The sequence below is a fragment of the Marmota flaviventris genome, chromosome 2 (assembly GCF_047511675.1).
Source record: "Marmota flaviventris isolate mMarFla1 chromosome 2, mMarFla1.hap1, whole genome shotgun sequence".
NCBI classification, from domain to species: domain Eukaryota; kingdom Metazoa; phylum Chordata; class Mammalia; order Rodentia; family Sciuridae; genus Marmota; species Marmota flaviventris.
Genome location: NC_092499.1, coordinates 66,487,805 through 66,505,925, shown reverse-complemented (window position 1 = coordinate 66,505,925; position 18,121 = coordinate 66,487,805). Strand labels below are relative to the sequence as shown.

At 32.0% G+C, this 18,121-nt stretch overlaps 1 protein-coding gene and 1 non-coding gene across 6 annotated transcripts in view; both read left to right on the top strand.

Annotated features, from left to right (window-relative positions):
* Positions 1-18,121, top strand: part of Gphn (gephyrin) — a 623,546-nt gene that overhangs the window by 124,137 nt on the left and 481,288 nt on the right. The window lies entirely within an intron of this gene.
* Positions 10,759-10,863, top strand: LOC114088304 (U6 spliceosomal RNA). Its single transcript, XR_003581966.1, has one exon. It is a non-coding gene; the product is annotated as a U6 spliceosomal RNA (small nuclear RNA).

Genomic DNA, 18,121 nt, shown 5'->3' with positions numbered 1-18,121 from the left:
GTACAGGTGATTGAATCCATTGTAGCTTAACACTGAGCAACATCCCCAGCCCTTTTAAAAAATATTTTATCTAGAGACTGGGTCTCTCTGAGTTGCTTAGTGCTTTCTTAGGTTGCTAAGGATGGCTTTGAACTCGCCATACTTGTGCCTCAGCCTCCAGAGCCACTGGGATTACAGGCCTGTGCCACCAAGCCTGGCCTCCCCAGCCCTTTTTTATATTTTTTTGAGACAGGGTCTCACTGAGTTGTTTGGGACCTTGCTATGTTGCTGAGGCTAGCATTGACCTTTCAGTCCTCCTGCCGCAGCCTCCTGAGTCTCTGGGATTATCAGGCCTGTACTACCCCATCCAGCCAGCAAGTTACTTTAATTAAATTTAATAAGAAATGGCTAAATATTGATGTGGGAAGAGGAAAGCCTACTTTATTTCTAGAGGAAGGATGGTTCTGGAGGAACTCATTAGACATCTTTGATAATAAGAAGATATAAGAAATGGTGAAGAGAAGAAATGGTAAGATGAGAGATGTTGAAAGAATTCTTAACAGACTTAAAATTTTACTTGGTTTATTTTCCTTTCCATATTTTTTACTGCTTTTATTAGAGATAAGACAGTTTGTAAGTAGATAATATAACAGAAGAAAGGCAGGTAATTTTGCAGAGATGTGTGTATTCAATTTGGATCCATCATAAAGTAGAATCTGTTCACATTTCCTTAGTGATTTGAAACAAAAACTCTAAAGGAGATAGAATAAATATTAAGGGAAAAATTGGAAGGGAAATAAAAATGGCCAATTCAGTGAGGCTATCGTGGTGGTTGGGCATCTGAGTTCAATTCTATTTTAAATAGGTGATTTTTGTCATTCCAAGTAATTATACACAATCTATGACTTTTCCTATATTGACTTCATCTAGCCTGTCACTAACAAATAATTTCATTTTCAGTCAGTTTATTGGGTTAATTTTCCTTGTATTTAACAGTGTTTATATTATTCCCTCTGTTCAACTTAAGGTGAAGTGTCAGGATAAAAACAGATTTTTGTTAATGACAATTTTCTTTTAAAAAAGCAGTTTTTAGCTCAAAATAAAGGCATTCATTATCGTTTCTGCTCTTATAAGCAAATTTAAATTTCCAATACTTTATTATTGCTGGATACTTCTATTTAATTATTTTTCTTCAGAGGTCATTCTGTGAGGGTTTTATTTACATAGGTTTTTGTGAATCCTGAGGAGCTTCCTGGTAGGTATAATGCAAATAGGATAGGATCGTCATTTTGAATATGTATATAATTCCATCTCATTGATGTAAAGATAGTTTACATCAGCAGAAAACAGTGTTTCCACAGTGAAGTAATTTTTTTTTTATTTGTTTTTTTCAGTGCTAGGATTGAAACCAGGGTCTTGTCTAAGCTGGGCAAGTGTTCCATCACTAAGTTACAACCCCAGACCATGAAGTAATTCTTTTGTACAATTGATAACTATTAGTCTGGGTCTATATGGCAATTATTTATAGTATTAAGACTCATGTTGTGCCAAGTATTATATTAATTTTGAGTTAATTAAATTAATTTTATTAGCAACTAGTGTTGCTTTGTAGTTCTACTTTATATTCTTTATATTAAAGAAATTTCACATTCTAAAGAATGATATTTAACATTTATGCAAATGATTTCAAGTCTTTTTCTAGGCCTGAACAATTGCCTTCTAGACATTCTTTTTTCCCCCCCCTTTTTATTTTTTACTTTTACCCCAGTTTCAGGTCTATATTGTATTTTTATTCTTCTCTTCTGTTACTAAGCTTCCAATCAAAATACCAGTAGTCTGTATTATTGATATCATTATGTTCAAAGGCAGTAAATGAATACATTTTAAATATTTATTTATTTATTTACTTATTTATATTTGGTCCTGGGAATTTAAGCCAGGGGCATTTAACCACTACACAACATTCCCCACCCTTTTTATTTTTATTTTTATTTTGAGACAAGGTGTCACTAAGTTGTTTAGGGCCTTGCAAAGTTGATGAGGCTGGCTTTGAACTTGAGATCTTCTTTCCTTAGACTCCCAAACCATGGGGATTACAGGCATGTGCCACTAGGCCTGGAATATTTATTTATTTATTTATTTTTAGTAGTGTTAATTTTTTTTATTTGTTCTTTTAAGTTATACATTAAATTAGAGTGTATTTTGACATATTATGCTTTCATGGACTATTACTTAGATTCTAATTAGGATTCTATTCTTGTGATTATATATGATGTGAAGGTTCACTGGTTATATGTTCATACATGAACAGAAAATTTATGTCAGATTCATTCCAATCTCTTTCCTATTCCTATCCGCCTGCTTCCTTTCAATCCCCTTTGTTTAATTCACTGAACTTAGATTCTTCCCCCATCCACATTATCAGAGAGAACATTTGAACTTTGTTTTTTGGGGATTGACTTATTTCATTTAGCATGATAGTCTCTAGTTCCATTCGTTTACCAGCAAAAGTCATAAAGTCATTCTTTTCTATGGCTGAGTAATATTCTGTCCACTGTTGAAGGGTACTTTGGTTCTTGTGAGTTGAGCTTCTATAAACATTGATGTGTCTCTGTCACTGTTGTATGCTGATTTTAACTCCTTTGGGTATATACAGAGGATTAGGATAACTGGGTCAAATGGTGGTTCCATTCTAAGTTTTTTGACGAATCTGTACTGTTTTTCCAGAGTGGCTGCACCAATTTGCAGTCCCACCAGCAATGTATGTATGTGTGTACTCTTTTCCCCACATCCTCACCAACATTTATTGTTCCTTATATTCTTGTTAATTGCCATTCTGATTGGAGTGAGGTGAAATCTCAGTGTAGTTTTTTTAAAATTTTATTTATTTTCATTAGTTATACCTGACAGTAGAATCTTTTGACATACATATATAGAGTTCAACTTTCCACTCTTTGGTTGTACATGATTTGGAGTTATACTGGTCATGTGTTCATATGCAAACATAGGAAAGTAATGTCTGATTCATATTGTCTTTTTATTTCCATCCTCCCTTCCCTTCATTCCCCTTTGTCTAATCCAAAGTACTTCAATTCTTCCCTGCCTATCCCTACTTATTGTATGTTAGCATCACATATTGGAGAGAACATTTAAACTTTGATTTTGGGGGATTGGCTTATTTCCCTTAGCATGATAGTCTCTAGTTTCATTCATTTAACTACAAATGCCATAATTTCATTCTTCTTTATGATTGAGTAATATTCTATTGTGTATATGTGCCACATTTTCATTATCCATTCCTCTCTTAAAGGGCCTAGGTTGGTGCCAAAGTTTAGCTGTTGTGAATTGAGCTGCTATAAACATTAATGTGGCCATGTCACTATAGTATGCTGATTTTAAGTCCTGTGGTTATATGAAGAGGAGTAGGGTAACTGGGTCAAATGGTGGTTCTGTTCCAAGTTTTCTGAGGAATCTCTACCCTGCTTTCCAGAGTGGTTGCACAAATTTGCAGTCCCACTAGCAATGTAGGAGTTTACCCTTTTCCCCACAGCCTCACCAGCATTTATTGTTATTTGTATTCTTGATAATTGCCATTCAGACTGGAGTGAAATGAAATCTCTTTATAGTTTTAATTTGCATTTCTCTAATTGCTAGTGATGTTGAACATTTTTTCATATATTTGTTGACCATTTGTATTTCTTCTTTTGAGAAATGTATATTCTGATCCTTTGTCCGTTTATTGACTGGATTATTTATTTATTTTTTGGTGTTAAGTTTTTTGATTTTTTTTTTTTTTAATATCCTGGAGATTAAAGCTGTATCTGAGGTGCAGGTGGCAAAGATATTTTCCTATTCTGTAAACTCTCTTTTCATGTTCTTGGTTGTTTCCCTTGCTATGAAGAAGATTTTTTGTTTGATGCTGTCCCAAGTATCAATTCCTGATTTTACTTCTTGCACTTTAAGAGTCTTACTGAGGAAGTTAGTTCCTAAGCTGATATGATGGAGAGTTGGGCTTACACTTTATTCCAGTAGGCACAGGGTGTATGGTCTAATGGCTAAGTCTTTGGTCCCCTTTGAATAGAGTTTTGTGTAGGGTGAGAGATAGGCATTACATTTCATATGCTACCTATGGATTTTCGGTTTTCCTAGCACCATTTATTGAACTCTGGGTGTCTTTTCTCCAGTGTATATTTATGGTGCCTTTGTCTAGTAGAAAATAACTGAATGTATGTGGGTTTTTCTCTAGGTCTTCTGTTTCATTGGTGTTCATATCCGTTTTTGTAACAGTACCAAACTGTTGTTGTTTATATAGCTCTGTATTATAATGTAAGGTCTTTTTCGAGATTCCTCCTGCTTCATCTTTATTGGTAAGGATTGCTTTGGCTATCCTGGGCTTCTCTTGTTTTTCCAAATGAATTTCATGACTTTATTTTCCTATTTGCATGAAAAACGTCATTGGAATTTTAATAGGAAATGCAATAAATAAATAAATCTATATAGCACTTTTGGTAGTATGGCTATTTTAACAATGTGGATTCTGTCTATCCAAGAATATGTCAGATCTTTCCATCTTCTAAGGTCTTCAATTTCATTCTTTACTATTCTGTAGTTTTCATTGTAGAGGTCTTTCACCTCTTTTGTTAAATTGGTTCTTATTTTTTGTGTTTTTGAGGCTCTTGTGATAGTTTTCCTAATTTCTTTTTCAGGTGATTCATCATACCGTATAGGAACACAGTTGATTAATGGGTGTTAATTTTATATTCTGCTACTTTGCTGAATTTGTTTATGAGTTCTAGAAGTTTTCTGGTAATTTTTTTTGGTCTTCTAAATATAGCTCATGTCATTAGCAAATAGGGATAGTTTGAGCTATTCTTTTCCTATTCATATCCCTTTAATTTTTTTCTTTTGCCTAACTGCCCTGGCTAGAGTTTCAAGGAATATGTTCAAAGTGGAAAAAGAGAAGACATCCCTGTCTTGTTCCAGTTTTTAGAGGGAATACTCTTAACTTTTCTCAATTTAAAATAATGTTGGACTTGGGTTTTATGCATATAGCTTTTACAACACAGAGGTATGTTCCTACTATACCTAGTATTTCCAGTGTTTTAAACATGAATGGATACTGTATTTGGTGTAATGCTTTTTCTGCTTCTATTGAGGTAATCGTGTTTCTTGTCTTCACGTCTATTAATTTGGTGCATTATATTGATTGTATTCTGTATGTTGAACCAATCTTGTATCACAATGAAACCCACTTGATCATGATGCACTGTCTTTCTAATGTGTTTTTGTATTTGATTTGCTAGTATTTTATTAATAATTTTTGCATCTATATTCATTGGGGTTATTGGTTTAAAGTTTTCTGTCCTTGATGTGCCTTGGTCTGGTTTTGGTATCAGCGTTCTAAGAGCTTTATAGAAGAAGTATGGATCAGTTTCCTCCTTTTTTATTCCATGGAATAATTTGAGCAGGATTGGTGTTAGTTCTTTTTTAGAGATATGGCAGAACTCAGCTAAGAATCCATCCAATCCTGGGCTTTTCTTTATTGGTAGGCTTTTGATGTCATCTTCAATTTTATTACTTGAAATTGAATCTGTTTAACTTTTCCATGTCCCTCTGATTCACTTTGGGTAGATTATATGTCTCTGGAAATTTGTCAATGTCTTCAAGATTTTCTGTATTATCACAGTATAAGTTTTAAAACTATTGGAATCCATTATTGGTGCCTCTATATCATATGGGCATATGGCTACTTATCTGCCTCCTTTTTTATTATTTTTTAAGCTTCCAGGAAGCTTATAGAATAATTTTATATTAAAAACCAATGGATCTTTTATTTTTTTTTTGCATTTCCCATTTTATTTGCCAATTCTGTTATATACTGTAGGTATCCATACAGTATATAACAAAAAATACAAAATATAACAAAGAATACAAAAAATATAGGGCAGATTTTTCCAATGTGGCTATGTCATATATCCCAGTAGAATTAATATATTTATAAAATAATCTGATTTATACTCAGTAGATTTTAAAAAATTTGTCAGTGTCTTGAAGATGAAAAATAAAATCATAAAAATAAAAATTACATTTAACTATAGTGACATTTTACAGACATCAATTTAACTCCTGCTAAGAGTTTTAAAAATTACTCTATTTATATCAGTACATCTTTATTTAAAAGGTATGTACTGAATTTCACAAGTGTTCATATGATATTAGAGTGCCACAAATCACATATACAAAATTGTTTTATAGCTTCCTGTAGAAACCAAGATGCTTTCAGTATCCATTTTCCAAAGAAGAATTAATAAGCAGGCTGTTTCACAGAATATATAATAAGGCTCTAAAAAAGATTACTGGTCTTAGCATGGCAATCTAATATAATCAAAAGAGTAAATAATCAGAATTTTCTGTTATTTATATATCATTGTCTAATTAAAATTCTTGCCAAATCAGCTTTTAAAATAGTACTTTAAAATAGCATATACCCTGGGCATGATGTTGAATACCTATAATCCCAGCAATTTGAGTGACTGAGTCAGTAGGATTACATGTTTAAGGCCAACCTTAAAACTTAGCAGGACTCTATCTTAGAGTTAAAATAGGGCTGGGAATGTACCTCAGTGTAAAACACATCCAGTTTCAATCCCTAGTATGGGGAGGGTGGGGGAAACAAAGCAAAAGAAAAGAAGGAAAAATAGTATATAGGAGTCTTCTGAATGAATACCTGGATTTTTTTTTTGGTTCAGATCTAACTATATTTGAAAGTATTCACCTCAATAACTTTGATGCTGCCTTTGATAGGCATGTTTTTCGAAGAAATGGAAAGTAATATTGGATAATATTGATTCTTTATCACTTGATTCTTCACTTCATTGAATATTTACATTAAGATTTCAGTCTCTAGAAGAGAGTATTATCTGATTTACAATTAATAGCCTCTACATGCTTAAAACTTTTGGATGATAACCTATTGTTCTTAGGATTAATTACAAACTGCTTGCTAATATATAACCTCGTAATCTTTCTACATTGGCGTATCTTTCCACTTTGTCACATCTTTCTCCTTTAACAATGAAACATAAATAAATTTGGAGAGCTAATTCTTTTTCTTCAGAAAATAAGATAAAACAGAAAACATAACTTCAGGGTAATAACAAATAGTAACATATAGATAAGCAATGAGCTAGACTATAGATAAATTGTTCTTACTATGTTAAATCCAACCCTTACTAGAAATTTTCCTATCATTCTTTTGATGTTCAGGAACTTGTTTGATTTGTTTATCTAACAGTTTAAAAACAGTTACTATCAACAAATACTTAAAAGGATTATCATGTTTGAGGCATTTTCCTAAGTTCTATAAATGTAGTAAGCTAGAGAATCAAGCATGAATATGTGCAATACACTAATGATTATAATAATCAGGCATGTATAAAATACAGTGGGAACACTGAAGTTTTGGATTAACTTTGTGTATGCTTCTCTTAAAAAACAATAGATTCTCTTAGTGGCCTTTAGCCCACAATATACTACCAGGTCCACTAGACTTTTTCAGTTTGTTTGTTTGTTTTTAGAGAGAGAGAGAGAGAGAGAGAGAGAATTTTTTAATATTTATTTTTCGTTTTCGGTGGACACAACATCTTTATTTTATTTTTTATGTTGTGCTGAGGATCGAACCCAGCGCCCCGCGCATACCAGGCGAGTGCATTACCACTTGAGCCACATCCCCAGCCCCGACTTTTTCAGTTTTAAGTTTCTTTTTTGAGCATTTCTAAGATTATATAAGGATTGATATTTTATAATATGTACTATTTTTTAAAGAGGCCTTCTACAGAGCCAAGAGAAAATTCCATTGTTTTTTTTAAATATAAAATCATTCTATAGATTTGTGATTATCATGTAGTTATTGGCCTCTTTTATAAATTTTGGATATATTTTTGTATCATAGTGGTCTTATTTTTCTCCTCTCTTGAAACACTTCTATTTTATTATTCTTAGAATTATTTTATCATTACTCATCAGCTATGCCTAATTCTCCATAAAGTCTTCTATAAATGGTACTGGGAAAACTGGATATCCACATGCAGAAGGCTAAATCTTTGCCCCTTTCTCTTACCTGAAATGTGTACATGTAAGATTTAAAAGCACTAGAGGAAAACAGCAGAAACACTTTAAGACAATTTCTTTAGTCACTGAATTTCTGGAGAAGACCCCAAAAGAACAGGAAACAAAATTGACAAGTGGGATAAGATCAGAAACCTTCACAGCAAAGGAAGTAATTATCAGAATGAAAAGGCAGAGTGGGAGAAAATATTTTCCAGCTATTCATCTGATAGAAGGTTAATAGGCAGAATATATACGGAACTCAAAAAAAAAAAAAAAAAAAAAAAAAAGCCCAGAAAAAACAAGTCAGTTCCTGCCCTCATCTCCAGTAGCAGCCATTGTTATCATTTTTCACCTTTGATTTGTTTTATCTGTTCTAGCATTTCATGTAAATAGACTCTTAGTATGTGCTCTTTGGGTGTGATTTTTCTCAGATTAATATTTTTGTAATTCATTCATGTTGCATGTATCATTACTTCCTCTATTTTAATACTGTTTCCATTATTTGAATGCTGTGGTTTGAATGTCCCCTTCAAAAGTCACATTCAAATTTAGTTACCATTGTGTCTGTATTTAAAGGTGATAAGGTTCAGCTTTTATTGCTGTAATGAATTAGTCATCTTAGGAATGGGCTCCGAATAAAAAGGCTAAGTTCTAGCCTGACATTTTCTCTCTGTATTGTACATTTTCTTGCTTTTCTACCATGTTATGATGAAGAATGAGGCCCTCACCAGATGCCAGTGCCATGTGTTTGGACTTTGAAGACTTAAGCATGAATAAAACTACAGTAAGCATTATTATACAAGTGCTTTATGTATGTTTGGGTTTTTTCTTTTTTTAAATAAATACTTAGGATTGAAACTATTGGGTCATAAGGAAACTGGTTTTATAATAATGTTTTTCTATAATAAATAAGTGGTTTTGTATAACAAGGTTTTATAGTAATCTTTTACAAAAGTGGTTTTACTATTTTCTGCTCGCACCAAAAATGCTTGAGAATTCTAATTGCCCCACAACCTGTGTAACATTTAGATTTATCAGTCTTCTTAATTTTAGTTGTTTTGTTGAATTTGTAGTAATATCGCATTATAGTTTTACTTTGAATTTCCTTTATGACTAATGATGTTGACAACACCCTAACTCCATCCACCATCGTCATGAGCTTACTGGTTGTTTATGAAGATTCTTTTGTGAGATGTCTGTTCATGTATTATGCTATTTTTTGTTGAGTTATTTGGGCTTTTTTTTTCTCCCTTTTTTGGTTTGTTATTAATTTTTAGGAGTCCTTTCTGAATGCCAGCTCCTTGTCAGATATGTGATTTGTGAATATTTCCTCTCAATTTGTCACTTACCTATTCATTTTCTTAATGGAATGTTTTTGATAACTAAATCTTATTTTGATTATTTTTTTTTAAAGTGAAAGAGAGGAGAGAGAGAGAGAGAGAGAGAGAATTTTTTTTAATATTTATTTTTCAGTTTTCGGTGGACAAAACATCTTTATTTTATTTTATGTGGGGCTGAAAATCGAACCCAGTGCCGCGCTCCTGCCAGGTGAGTGCGTTACTGCTTGAGCCACATCCCCAGCCCCTTGATGAATTCTTAATTTACCAATTTTTTCAATTACTCTAGTTTTGAATTCCAGTCTAAGAAATTGTAGCCTACCCCACAACTAACAATAAATTTTTTGTTTTCTTCTGGAAGTTTTGTGTAGATATATGACTCATTATTGTCATTGTCATATCATCATCATCTGTAATCAAGGAGTCAATTAGCAATAATAAATTGCTTTTGATTGTCATGACGCTTTAATCTTTTGTAATATAGAACTTTATTCATTTTTTTTCTCTTTTTAAATCTTTTCGTACATTGGCATTTTTGAGGAATCTTGATCATTTGTTCTGATGAATGTCACAGTTTGGATTTGATATTTATCTCCTTATGTCACATACAGGTTAAGCAATTTTGAAAGGAATAGTACCATATGTTATCACTATTTCATATCAGTTGATGATTTTAAATGTTTACTTCTTTAAGATTGTATATACCTGATTCCTCAAACATGAAGTTTTCTTTTTTTTTTTTTCCCATTGTAACTCAGAATGTTTTCTGGATTAATGTCCTTTAGAATGCTTCTCTTACAACCATTCACCCAGTGTTTTAACATCCACTGAAAACTATTTCCTATATTAGTTATTACTCTGGAGTTTACAAAATGAAAATTTGTTAATTTTATCATTGTTTCTACAGTTATTGGCATTCTTCTATTAGGGGGAGATTTTTGTTTCTCCTGACTTTTAAAAATATTAATAGCAGTGTTTAGTCATGAATCCTATTTTGAAAAATTATGTATTTTATAACCTATTCCTGCCATTGTTTATTCTGATATTTAAATTGTTCCCATTGATCTGCAGATCCTTTTTGAGATGTCTCTTATTTTTTAATATCTTCTCTATCAATGCTTAAACACTTTTCTTTTTATTACAAGATGATATTCCCACTTCACTTCATGTTTTTGTTTCTGCTCCATCCCTGGAATCATATATTTCTCCATGGTCCTAAATATTCTCATTGCTACTGGGTATCATGGATCCTTGTCTTTTATAGTAGACACAGCTAGCAAACTAATAATTAAAAGAATATAAAAATCACAATTTCATCCTGGTTACAATCCAAGTGCTTGCTTCTGCTGCATATACACTAAAATTGGAATGATAGAGAAAACTAGCGTGACCCCTGCGCAAGGATGACACGCAAATTCGTGAAGCATTCCATGTTTATTTTTGTCTCAAATGGTCATTTAAGTTTATTAGTAAAATACTGGTTAATGATGACAATGCATTGTAAAATCTTCAGAAGGAAAGGAAAATGTTTCGTGGACCATTGTTTAGTGTGTATAGTACTTTTAAGTTATTAGTTTTAAAAATCAGTACTTTAAAATTTTTTTATTTGTTATATATGACAGCAGAACGCATTACAATTCATATTACACACATACAGCACAATTTTTCATATCTCTGATTGTACACCAAGTAGAGTCACACCATTTGTGAAGATACATGTATTTAGGGTAATGATGTCCATCTCTTTCCAACCCCCACACCCCTTTTCTTCTCCTTTCTCCCCTTTGCGCTATCTAGAGTTCATCTAATACTCCTATGCCCTCCTCCCAAACCACATTATGAATCACCATCCTTTAATCAGAGGAAATATTCGTCATTTACCTGCAATTACCATGATTTTATTCTCTCTTAATGCTGAATAATATTCCATTGTGTATATATTCCAAAGTTTCCCTATCCATTCATCTACTGAAGGGCATCTGGATTGGTTCCAAAATTTAGCTATTGTGAATTATTCTTCTATAAACATTAATGTGGCTGTGTCCCTGTAGTATGCTGTTTTTAAGACTGCTTTTTCTATTTCTATGGAATGTCATTGGGATTTTGATTGGAATTGCATTAATCTGTGTAGTGGTTTTGATCATTTAGTATGGTCATTTTAACAATATTAATTCTGCCTGTCCAAGAACAAGGGAGATCTTTCCATCTTCTAAGGTCTTCTTTTATTTCTTTCTTTAGCGTTTTGTAGTTTTTGTTGTAGAGGTCTTTCACTTCTTTAGTTGATTCCCAAGTTTTTTTCTTTTTTTTTGAGGCTATTGTAAATGAGGTCATTTTCCGAATTTCCCTTTCAGAGGATTTGTCACTGATATACAGAAATGCCTTTGATTTATGGATGTTGATTTTATTTCCTTCTACTTTGCTGAATTCATTTACTAGTTCTAGAAGTTTTCTGGTGTATTTTTTTTGTGTCTTCTAGATACAGATTCATATCATTGGCAAAAAGTGCTAATTTGAGTTCTTCTTTTCCTATCCGTTATCCCTTTGATTTCTTTTGTCTGTCTAATTGCTCTGGCCAGTGTTTCAAGAACTATGTTAAATAGAAGTGGAGAAAGAGGGCATCCCTGTCTCATTCCAGTTAAAGTCAGTACTTTTTAATGGGATCAACTTGACCTAAAATCTGTCACATAATTTTGAGACCCATTAAAACAAAAGGTTAATGAGAAAAAAATTACAATCCAACATCACAGGATTCTCCTCCTCCTCCTCCTCCTCCTCCTCCTCCTCCTCCTCCTCCTCCTCCTCCTCCTCCTCCTCCTCCTCTTCCTTCTCTTTTTCTTCTTCCTCCTCCTCCTTCTTCCTCTCCCTCTTCTTTCCCCCCCTTTCTAATATTTGTATCTTCTTTTTTCACAGATAAAAGCCTGACTCCCAGTAGCAGTGTTGTTACTCATTTGTTTAAATCTACTAAACATACAAAATAATTTTATTGTTATTGTAATAAATTTCACAAGTGAAATTCAGGAGTTCTTTGCACTTAAATTATATGACACTAAAGGTGCACAGTTGAAATAATGTGCTCAAGAATCATTTAGATCATTTATCTTTCTTTCTTTTGTATCATTAGAATAAAATTTTGAACCAGCTGGGTCTATTTTTATTCCATTTTTTTTCCTTTTCATCTTAACATTTTTTTTATGTTACATTGTTCAAATATTCAAACTACAGTAGAAAATACTCTCAGAAACATTTCAATTTTTCCTTTTCCATTCCAACTTATGTTTTTGTTCCTTCTCTGTAGGGAGCCACCTTCAGTTTTTGGTTTATCCTTTCTGTGTCTTTTTCCAGAAATATGGCGATATTTGTAAGTTTCTGGCTTCTTACCTATTTCAAAACAGCGTCAATAACCTTTTCCACCTTCCATTTTACCACCTACTTTTAATCCCAGAAATAACTCCAAATGAAATTTGTGGAGATTTTCCATATATTGTACAATTTCATAAAAGTCCACATTGTAGAGATAGGAGTAATTATTGTTTTCTATCCCCAGTGTTTTGATTTGCAAATATAAGTGAGTAGTCTTATGTGAATGTTTCTATATTGTTGGAAATATCTGGGTAAATTCCCAGCAGTCCAATTAGGGTCAGATATAATCATATGTACTTTTAAAATTAATGGTAAAATTAGAAGGTACAGCATTTTGTACTCTTAAAAGTAATGGATGAGATTGCCTGTTTGTACACAGCTTCACACAAAAGGAAAGAGAGTAACTTTGCCAAGCATTCAAATTTTTGCCAATTTTATAGGTAAATAATGGTATCTCAGTTTAGTTTTATTAAATTTCTGTTTTTATTTTGTGAGTGAAGATAAAATGTCATTTTATATACTTAAGTGCTTTTGAATATACTTAGGTAATGTTTTTAGTTATTTTTCTCCCTTTTAAATTTTTAAAATATAATTTAAATGTTAAGGATATTAACCCTCAATCTATGATGTGCTTAAAATAATTTCTCTTTATCTGTTATTTGTCTTTTAAATGAATTCTTGGAATGCTTTGGTCTTATAACTGCAATAAACACCCTTTGGTCATAGTGTATAGTTTTTCTTATATATTGCTGAATTCTTTGACAAATATTTTGTTAAGGCTCTTTTGGGTCTATATTCATGTGAGAAATATTTCATGAGAGTTTTTGGGTTTTTCTTCTGTACTTGTTTGATATCTGCATAAGGATAATAATAGCTTTGTAAAATCAATTTAGATGTATTCACTCCTTATTTTTTAGAAGAAAGGAATTGGAATTATTATGAATTTTTATTAAAATGTTTGCTAGGATTTTTAGTGAAACCACCTGTTTCTGAAGTTTCTTTTGTGGGGGAGGGATTTAAAATATACATTTAGTTATTTTAATAGTTGTAGGATTATTCAGATTATCTGTTTGGTATGGGGTGAGTATTGGTAGTTTGTTGTTTTTTTCTGAGAAATTTGTCCATTTTCTTTAGGTTAATAAATTTATGTTTATACAATTACTTATAGCATTCCCTTTTTATTTCTTTGATTTCTATAGTTGGTAGTGATAAATCTCCTGTTTCATTAGTGATATTGGTCTTTTCTTTTTTCTTTGTTAGTCTTCTAAGGGATTTGTCAATGTTATTGATTTTTTTCTCAGAGCTCTTTGTTTTTATTGACTTTTGTCTATTGTTTTATGTTTTCAGTTTCTTTGATTTGTGCCTGTTTGTTGTTGTTGTTCTGCTTGATTTGGTTTTATTTTGCTCTTCGTTTTCTAGGTTCTTACTCTTGTATTATTGATTTAAGAATAATCCTGCTTTCAAAAAATATATTTGTTCCTATAAATTTTTTCCAACACTACTATTATTCTTTTACCCAAATATGTTTTTTCTTTTTTTTTTGTATTTTATTTTTTTCATTTGTTCATTTTAGTTATATATCACAGTAGAATGTATTCTGACATATCATACTTACATGGAGCATAACTTTCCATTTTTGTGGTTGTACATATTGTGGAGTTACATTGCTTATACATTCATGTATGAACATAGGAAAGTTATGTCCAATTCATTCTACTCTCTTTCCCATTCCCATGCCCCCTCCATTTTTCCTACTCCTCCCGATCCAATCCAGTGAATCTCTACTCCTCCCTCCCCTTGCCCTATTGTATGTCACCATCCACATATCAGCGAGAATATTGGTCTTTGTGTTTTTAGGATTGGCTTATTTTACTTAGCATGATAGTCTTCACTTTCTTCCATTTGCTTGCAAATGCCATAATTTCATTCTTCTTCATGGATGAGTAAGATTTCATTGTGCGTATGTATCACATTCTCTTTATACATTCATCTGTTGAAGGGTACCTAGGTTGGTTCCATAGATTAGCTGTTGTGAATTGAGCTACTATAAACGTTGATGTGGCCCTGTCAGTATAGTATACTGATTTTAAGACCTTTGGGTATATGCCGAAGAGTAGGATAACTGCATCAAATGGTGGTTCCATTCCATGTTTTCTGAGGAGTCTGTACACTGTTTTCCAGAGTGGTTGCACCAATTTGCAATACCACCAGCAATGTATAAGTACACTATTTTCCCACATCCTTGTCAACATTTATTGTTACTTATATTTTCTTTTTTTTTAAATTTTTTATTGTTGGTTGTTCAAAACATTACAAATTTCTTGACATATCATATTCCACACTTCGATTCAAGTGGGTTATGAACTCCCACCTTCACCCCATACACAGATTGCAGAATCACATCAGTTACACATCCATTGATTTACATATTGCCATACTAGTGTCTGTTGTGCTCCGCTGCCTTTCCCATCCTCCCCCCTCCCCCCTCCCCACCTCTCCCCTCCCCTCTTACTTATATTTTCAATGATTGCCATTCTGACTGGAATGAGGTGGAATCTCAGCATCATTTTACTTTGCATTTCTCGAATTGCTAATGATGTTGAACATTTTTTAAATATATTTGTTGACTACATTTCTTCTTCTGTGATGTTTCTGTCAGTTCTTTTGCTCATTTATTGCTTGGGTTATTTGTTTTCTTGGTCTTAAGTTCTTTGAGTACTTTATATATTCTGGAGATTAATGCTCTGAGGTGCAGGTGGCAAAGATTTACCCCCATTCTCTATGCTCTCTGTTCCTGTTCTTGATTATTTCCTTTGCTGTGAAGAAGTTTTTTAGTTTTAACCATCCCATGTATTGATTCCTGATTTTACTTCTTCCACTTTAGTAGTCTTTTTGAAGAATTTAGTTACTAAAGCTGACATGATGGAGATTTCAACTTTTTCTTCTAGTAGGCACGTGATATCTGGTCTAATGCCTAGAGTTGTGTTTTGTGCAGGATGAAAGAGGGGGGTCTAATTTCATTTTGTAACTTGTGGATTTATAGTTTTCTCTGCATCGTTTATTATTTTGATGCCAATAACAATACTGTTTCTGTTACTATAGTCCTGTAGTATAATTTAATTACCCAAATTTTGATAGGTATTATTTACATTTTCATTGGTTTCTTTGTGTGTGTGCGTGTGTGTGCATGTGTGTGTGTTTTGTAGTTTTAGACGTTCTTTTTGTTACCTGGATTATTGAGAAGTATATTATTTAGTTCCAGATTTTGAGGATTTTGTTATCTTTCTGTTATTAATTCCAGTATTTCAATTATTTTAAATTATTGACACATGTTTCAAGGCCCAGATGGTATATCTTTGAATAAGTTGTCAAGGCATTAATTTTTTTTATTGGCTGGAGTGCTCTTTAAATGTTAATCATATCCTGGTGGTTAATGATATTTTGACTTCTCCTGTGTCTTTGTTTTTTATATATAGTTGTTTTAATTTTTAGGAGAGGAGCGTTGACACCTGTAATTGTAGTTTGGATTCTTTCTTTTTTTAGTTCTGTCAGTTTTTGCCTAAAGTACTCTGCAGCTTTGTTGTTTCGTGAATACACCTTTGTGGTTGCTTTGTCTTCTTGGTTGATTAACCCTTTTATCATTATATATATTTATTCACTCTAACTCTGGTAATTTCCTTTGTTCTGAAATCTATTTTATCCAATAGTAATATAGCCCCTCTTGCTTTGTTATGTGTACATGGTATATCTTTTTCATTGTTTTTTTTTTTTTTTTTGAACTTGTTAACATCATGATTATTTTTATGAATTTTTTTATGGAGGACATTTATTTGGGTCATGCTTCTAAATTCATTCTGCTAATTTTTGAGTTTTAATTGATGTATGGGCATCTTTTGTATTGATGTAATTATTGATATATAGGGGCTTAAGTCTGCTATTTTATTTTCTTGTTTACTATTGTTCTCCTTTTTGTTTCTCTGATTTATTTTTCTTTCCATCCTGTGGTTATTTCAACCTTGTCAGGAATTCTGTATTTATCAATAATATGTTTGAGTGTATCTGCTTTTATAGTGATTGCTTAATGGTTAAGGATTACATTGTGTGTGTATAAAATGTTCTTAGTTAAAGTGAAATGTGAAACTTATCTCCCTTTATGTCTTATTATTCCTCCCATCTATTATACAAATGTCTGAAATTTTTCTATGTAATTCTATAACTATGTCAAATACTTAAAATTCTTGCTTCAGCATTCAAATATAAAATACCAAGATGAGTATATAGACGAATATTGTCTTTTTTTTTTTAAACCCACGTATTTGCTTCGTAGAATCCTTACTCCTATCTTCTATTCTAAGGTTCCTTGTTATTACTATTTTTTTTTTGTTTATGTTTAAGGATATTTTTCATGTACATTCTTTTAGTGTACTTTTTCTGGTGACAAATTTCCTTTGTTAATCTTCATCTAAGAAAGTCAATTTTTTCCCCTTTCTAGAGCATATTTTTACTCAATATAGTATGTGGGTTCACAGTACTTTTATTTGAATACTTGAAAAAGTGCTTCCTTCTGGTCTTCCTAGTTTCTGATAAGAAATTTTCTATCATTTGACTTGTTTTTCTTCTTTAGGGTTAGTGCAGTTCCTTTGGTGCTGTTTTCAAGATATTTTCTTTGCCTTTAGTTTTCATATTCTTAGCTGTGGCATATATCAACATGGCATATATCTCATTAAGTTCAATTCTGCCTGAGGTTTGTTTGGCTTCTTGAAATTGTATGTTTGTTTATTTCATCAAATTTGTGATATTTAAAAGCTATTATTCCTTCAAATACTTTTTTGGCCCATTGTTGTTCTTCGCAATAATGGGAATGTTGATCTTTTGTTATTGACTCACAGTTCTCTAATATTTTAAGTATGTTATTTTTTCAGTCTTCTATTTTTTAGAATTGATAATTTTTTGTGCTATCTTCTAGTTCACTGATTTTTTTTCATGGCTTCTCCAATCTGTTGGTGTTTTCAATCTCCATTGAGTTTTGTATTTGCTATTGTAGTTTCCAGTTATAAAATTTTCACATAGTTCTCTGTATTTTCTGTTTCCTTGGACATTTTCTGTTTCTTTGCTGACATTTTCTGGTTTCTTAGTTTTGTTTTTATTTGGTTAGTGTTTACATGATTTTTTTTTAATGAAGCATTTTTGCTAAAATCTCTGTCAGATACATCTAATGTCTTTACTGTCTTGATATTTGCACATGTCACTTTTCTTTTCTTCCTTTTATTTTGAGATTGTCCTGGTTCTTTATTTGACAATCAATTTTTAATTGTAACTTGTACATTTGATGTATT